Here is a 6,579-nt window from a genome sequence, read left to right on the forward strand (position 1 = left end):
GGCGGGAGGGAAGGAGGGAGGGAGGGAAGGAGGGAGGGAAGGAAGGAAGGAAGGAAGGAAGGAAAGAAGGAAGGAAGGGTCTGAGGTCAGGCATGTGTCACACCTGTAATCCCAGCACTTTGGGAGAGCGAGGCAGGCAGATTGCTTGAGGTCACGAGTTCGAGACTAGCCTGGCCAACATGGCAAAACCTTGTCTCTACTACAAATACAAAAATTAGCCAGGCTTGGTGGCACACGCTTGTAATCCCAGTTACTAGGGAAGCTGAGGCAGGAGAACTGCTTGAACCAGTGAGGCAGAGGTTGCAGTGAGCCAAGATCATGGCACTGCACTCCAGCCTTTGCGACAGAGTGGGACTCTGCCTCAAAAATACATAAATAAAAAAGAAAGGTCAGTCTGAGGAGGTGACATTTTAGATGACACATAAAACATGAGAAGGAATCAGCCCTTCAAAAAATTGGCAGAGTTTTCCAGGGAGTGGGAAGAACAAGTGCAAAGGCCCTGAGGTAGGAAGTCCAAAATAGTTGAATATGCTTCCAGAACTTCAAAGATAGAATTCCCCAGGGAGCTTATTAAACACACTACACAAAGCCAGGTGTGGTGGTGCAGGCCTGTAGTACCAGCTACTTGGGAGGCTGAAGTGGGAGGATCGCTTGAGCCCAGCAGTTCCAAACCAGTCGGGGGAACATAGTGAGACCCAGTCTCAAAAAATAAAAATAGTCCACCCCTGGCCCGCGCCAGTGGGCTGGCGGCCTTATGTTGGGTCACGGGGTCTCCGGCAGCATGGCGGACTACCTGATGAGCGGAGGCACCAGCTATGTCACCAAGGACGGGCTCACCGCGCAGCAGCTCCTCACCAGCGCCCATGGCCTCACCTAGGAGTTCCTGATTCTCCCAGGATTCAGACTTCCCAGCTGACGAGGCAGACCTGACCTCAGCCCTCACCCGGAAGATCACGCTGAAGACACCGCTGACCTCTTCCCCCATGGACACTGTGACAGAGGCTGACATGGCCATCGCAATGGCTCTGATGGGAGGTATTGGTCTCATTCACCACAACTGCACCCCAGAGTTCCAGGCCAACGAGGTGCAGAAGGTCAAGTTTGAACAGGGCTTCATCACGGACCCCGTGGTGCTGAGACCCTCGCACACTGTGGGTGATGTGCTGGAGGCCAAGATGCGGCATGGCTTCTCTGGCATCCCCATCACTGAGACAGGCACCATGGGCAGCAAGCTGGTGGGCATTGTCACCTCCCGAGACACTGACTTTCTTGCTGAGAAGGACCACACCACCCTCCTCAGTGAGGTGATGATGCCAAGGATCAAGCTGGTGGTGGCTCCAGCAAGAGTGACATTGAAAGAGGCAAATGAGATCCTGCAGCATAGCAAGAAAAGGAAGCTGCCTATTGTCAATGATCACGATGAGCTGGTGGCCATCATTGCCTGCACTGACCTGAAGAAGAACCGAGACTACCCTGTGGCCTCCCAGGATTCCCATTGGCAGCTGCTGTGCGGGGCAGCTGTGGGCACCTGTGAGGATGACAAATACTGCCTGGACCTGCTCACCCAGGTGGGCATCAACATCATAGTCTTGGACTCGTCCCAAGGGAACTCATTGTATCAGATTGCCATGGTGCATTACATCAAACAGAAGTACCCCTATCTCCAGGTGATTGGGGGGAACGTGGTGATAGCAGCCCAGGCCAAGAACCTGACTGACGCTGTTGTGGACAGGCTGCGCGTGGGCATGGGCCATGACTCCCTCTGCATCACCCAGGAAGTGATGGCCTGAGGTTGGCCCCAGGGTACTGTTGTGTACAAGGTGGCTGAGCCCAGCGCTTTGGTGTGTTCATCATAGCCAATGGTGGCATCCTGACCATGGGGCACGTCAAGGCGCTGGTCCTTGGTGCCTCCACAGTGATGATGGGCTAACTGCTGGCTGCCACCTTGGAGGCCCCCCGTGAGTACTTCTTCTCAGATGGGGTGCGGCTCAAGAAATACTGGGGCACAGGCTCCCTGATGCCATGGAGAAGAGCAGCAGCAGCCAGAAACGATACTTCAGCGAGGGGGATAAGGTGAACATCACACAGGGTGTCTTGGGCTCCACCAGGACAAAGGGTCCATTCAGAAGTTCGTGCCCTACCTCATAGCAGTTATCCAGCATGGCTGCCATGATATCAGGGCCCGCAACCTGTCTGTCCTTCAGTCCATGATGTACTCAGGAGAGCTCAAGTTTGAGAAGCGGACCATGTTGGCCCTGATCAAGGGTGGCGTCCATGGCCTGCACTCTTAGGAGAAGCGGCTGTACTGAGGACAGCGGTGGAGGCCGAGGTGGTGGAGGGGGCAACCCCCAGTGTCCACCTTCAGGCACAGCCTCCCTCCATCATTGAGTGGTCCACAGATTTGCACTATGGGTTCCCCAGCTCCTTTTCAGGGAGAGAGTGGGGGAAGTTCTGAGGGGTCTGTGGCCCCTCACTGGGCATCCCCTGCAGAGTCAGGACTGTTTCCTGGGCCAGGCTGCCCTGGGAGCCCCCCCAGAGCCCAGCCAGGCGGGCTCTCAGGCCCTGCGCCTGCTTCAGGTCTTGCTCCAGCCTGGTCTCCACCCCAGGGGCAGGCAGCCCCTACTGGCTTCTCCTGTAGGGCACCTCCCTGCCTCCAGTTCCCCAGAAAATGGTGCTCTCCTGGCCCTGCCTCTGGCCTGCTGCTCCCTCAGCCATGTGGCACTTCTGAGCTCCTGACCTAGGCCAAGGGGAGGTCTCTGTTCCCTTCCTCGACCCTGTGCTACCCTTGGGTCCTGCTCCTCAGGTCACTTCCCTGTCTCTGGCCCTGGGGAGAAGGCTGCCCTGGTCATAGCCGCCTACCTCATTCCTGACTCACCACCGTCCCCAGGTGTACCATTCCTGCCCTCTCCTCAGCTGCAGTTGAAGGCTTTAACTTTGCACACTTTGGGATCACAGTTGCATCATTGTGTATTAAATAATCAGAATAAATCAAGCAGGTCTCAATGCCAATAATAATAACAACAATAATAATAAAAATCAACATACGACACACAGCTTCAGGTGCCTTCTCTAAAGAGCCTGATTTCATGGGTCTGAGATAAGGCCTGGAAACTTGCTTTCAGGAAGTCTCCTGGTGATTCTTATCCGCAGAGTGATTTGTGTCGTGCTGTTCTGGAATATGGTGAGGAAAGAGTTGATTGCTAGAGAAGTAGCAATACAAGGGTATGCATAGGCCAGATGGCGTGCTTCAAGAGCACAATAGAGAGGGGTTTTGTTGTTGTTTTGAGAAAGGGTCTCACTCTGTCACCGAGGCTGGAGTGCAGTGGCAGGATTTTGGATGACTGCAACCTCCACCTCCCAGGCTCTAGAGATTCTCCCACCTCAGCCTCCAAGTAGCTGGGAGTAGCTGGGACTACAGGGGCACACCTCTGCTCCCAGCTAATTTTTTGTATTTTTCGTGGAGACGGGGTTTTGCCATGTTGCCCAGGCTGGTCTCGAACTCCTGAGCTCAGGTGATCTGCCCACTTAGGCCTCCCAAAGTGGTGGGATTACAGGCGTGAGCCACTGCGCCCAGCCAGGAGGGTTTTCTTTTTTTTTTTTTTTAAACATTCACTGATTTATTTTAGAGACAGGGTCTCCCTGCATTGCCCAGGCTGCAGTGCAGTGGCTATTCACAGGCGCAATCACAGCTTGCTACAACCTCAAACTCCTGGATTCAACCGATCCTCCCACCTCAGCCTCCTGAGTAGCTGGGACTACAGGCAAGCGCCACCACGCCAGGATGGGAATGTGGTTTTGATCCATTTGCAAAGAGCAACTGTGAAAGGACAGCAAAGGCAAGAAGTCACATGATTCGCTCTTTGGTGAGAGTGATTGGAAGCAGCAAGAACAGATGTAGAATGAAAAACTAGGAGGTTACTGCACTGTCCCAGTGAGAGAAGATGGTGGCCTGGACTAGTAGCAGTGAGCAGAAGCGAAACGGACACAGATGGGGGGATCTATTTCAGATCACAGCCTACAGAAGATCCTGTCTGCCTTCAGCAGAAGGACTTTGTCTAGGTGTGCTGTTGACATAAAGTGACCTTGTGAGGCCATCCACAGGAAGCCACACCAGCAGGAGGCTATTTTAGCTGGTCAGGGCTGAGCAGACTAAAAAGGCAACATGCTTTACAGTGATTATTTTAGACACCTGCTACAATCAGAGGTAACTCTCTTCCCTAGGCTAGACCAATTAGGAGTTATTAACTTTTCTACTTACATTGTATTTATTTTTCAAGATGTAGTATATTCATATGCTTGTGTTTTAAGTTACAAAGGAACATATGGATTAAAAGTCTCCTTCATACGCCCGTTTGCTAGCCATCTTGTCACCCTTCCCATCAACAACCAAAGTTGTTCATTTCTTGGGTATCCTTCCAGAGATCATCTATACCAGGCATGTTCATTTCCTGAGGCTGCTGCAACAACTTACCAAAAACTTGGTGGCTTAAAACAACAGAAATTTGTTCTCTGATGGTTCAGGAGGCAAGAAATCCAAAATCAAGGTGTTGGCCATGTTGCTTCCTTCTGGGGGCTCTGAGTGAGAATCTATTCCATGCCTGTCTCCCAGCTGCTGGTATCTGTTGACAGCCTTTGGAGTTTCTTGGCTTGTAGGAGTGTAAGTCCACACTCTGCTTTCACCGTCATATGTCCTTCTCTCCTGTCTTTTTGTGCTTGTACTCAAATCTCTCCCCACTTTTTTTTTTTTTTTTTTTTTTTTGAGATGGAGTCTCACTCTGTCGCCCAGGCTGGGGTGCAGTGGCGCGATCTCAGCTCACTGCAACCTCTGCTTCCTGGGTTCAAGCGGTTCTCCTGCCTCAGCCTCCAGAGTAGCTGGGATTATAGGCACCTGCCACCACGCCCAGCTAATTTTTGTATTTTTAGTAGGACAGGGTTTCACCATCTTGGCCAGGCTGGTCTCAAACTCCTGCCTTGGCCTCCCAAAGTGCTGAATTACAGGCGTGAGCCACCGCACCCAGTCCCCCCTTTCTCTTCTAAGGACATCAGTCATTGAACTATTTAGATCACACCCTAAATCCAGGATGATCTCATTTTCAGATCTTAGTTATATCTGCAAAGACCCTGGTTTCCAAATCAGATCACATTGACAGATAAGAGGGGGGTTAGGACTTGAATATATCTTTTTGGAGCCACTATTTAACCCACTACTCTAGGGGCTGGCAAACTTTTTCTGTGAATAGCCAGAGAGTAAATATTCTAGGTTTTGTGGATGTATGATATTTGTAGCAATTACTCAATCCCATAGTAGTGAAAAAGTGGCCACATACAATATAGACACAAATGGGCATGATTGTGTTTCAATAACACTTTATTTACAAAAACAGGTCTCAGGCTGTATTTGGCCCGAAGAGGTCATAGTTTTCTTTTTCTTTCTTTCCTTTTTTTTTTTTTTTTTTTGAAACACAGTTTCTCTCTTGTTGCCCAGGCTGGAGTACAATGGTACGACCTCAGCTCACTGCAACCTCCGCCTCCCAGGCTCAAGTGATTCTTCTGCCTCAGCCTCCTGAGTAGCTGGGATTACAGGCAAGCATCATCACGCCTGGCTTATTTTTTTTTTTCTTTGTCTTTTTAGTAGAGATGGGGTTTCACCATATTGGCCAAACTAGTCTCCAACTCCTGAGCTCAGATGATCTGCCCGCCTCGGCCTCCCAAAGTGTGGGATTACAGACATGAACCACCACATCCGGCTAGTTTTCTAACCTCTGATTTATACTATACAAGTAAGTATGAGCATGTGTTTGCATGGGTATTCATTTCCACCTTGTTGACACAAATGTAGCATACTGTACACTCTGTTCTGTACTGTGCTTCTTTATCTAAGTCTTAGCGATCTTTCCCTGTGAGTACATAAAGAACTTCCTCCCTTTGTTCAGCAACATCACAGCCCACTTTGTGGACACACTGTATTTTATTCAAGTAGACCTTTCTTGCTGAACATTTGTTTCTGTTCTCTTGCTATTGCATAACTGCTATGAATAAATAGGTTCAAATATCACTTCTACATTGTATCTGTAGAATACATTTCTAGAAGTGCAATGGCTAGGTCAAAAACTATGTACAACAACTAGATGCAATAATATGAATAAATCTTGCAAACAGAATATTAAGCAAAAGGAGCCTGATTTTTAAAATGTATAATTCCTTTTATATTAAGCAGAAACACAGATAAAACTAACTTTTGCTGTTACAAGTGAGAATGTTGATTATTCTTGGAGTTGTCAAACATGAAGGCAGGCGGGGCTCAGTGGCTCATGCCTGTAATCCCAGCACTTTGGAAGGCCGAGGTGGGTGAATCACTTGCCGCCAGGAGTTCGAGACCAGCCTGGTCAACATAGTGAAACTGTCTCTACTAAAAATACAAAAATTAGTTGGGTGTGGTGGCACACGCCTATAATCCCAGCTACCTGGGAGCCTGAAGCAAGAGAATTGCTTGAAACTGGGAGGCAGAGGTTGCAGTGAGCTGAGAAGATTGCACCACTGCACTCCAGCCTGGGGACAGAGCGAGATTCTGTCTCAAAA

At 49.8% G+C, this 6,579-nt stretch overlaps 1 pseudogene; it reads left to right on the plus strand.

The window, feature by feature from the left end:
- The first annotated feature begins 755 nt into the window (after window positions 1-755).
- Window positions 756-2,309, plus strand: LOC108517772 (inosine-5'-monophosphate dehydrogenase 1 pseudogene; annotated as a pseudogene).
- The last annotated feature ends 4,270 nt before the right edge of the window (window positions 2,310-6,579 follow it).

The sequence above is a fragment of the Rhinopithecus bieti genome, unplaced genomic scaffold (genome assembly GCF_001698545.2).
Source record: "Rhinopithecus bieti isolate Rb0 unplaced genomic scaffold, ASM169854v2 scaffold_38631, whole genome shotgun sequence".
Classification (NCBI taxonomy): Eukaryota; Metazoa; Chordata; class Mammalia; order Primates; family Cercopithecidae; genus Rhinopithecus; species Rhinopithecus bieti.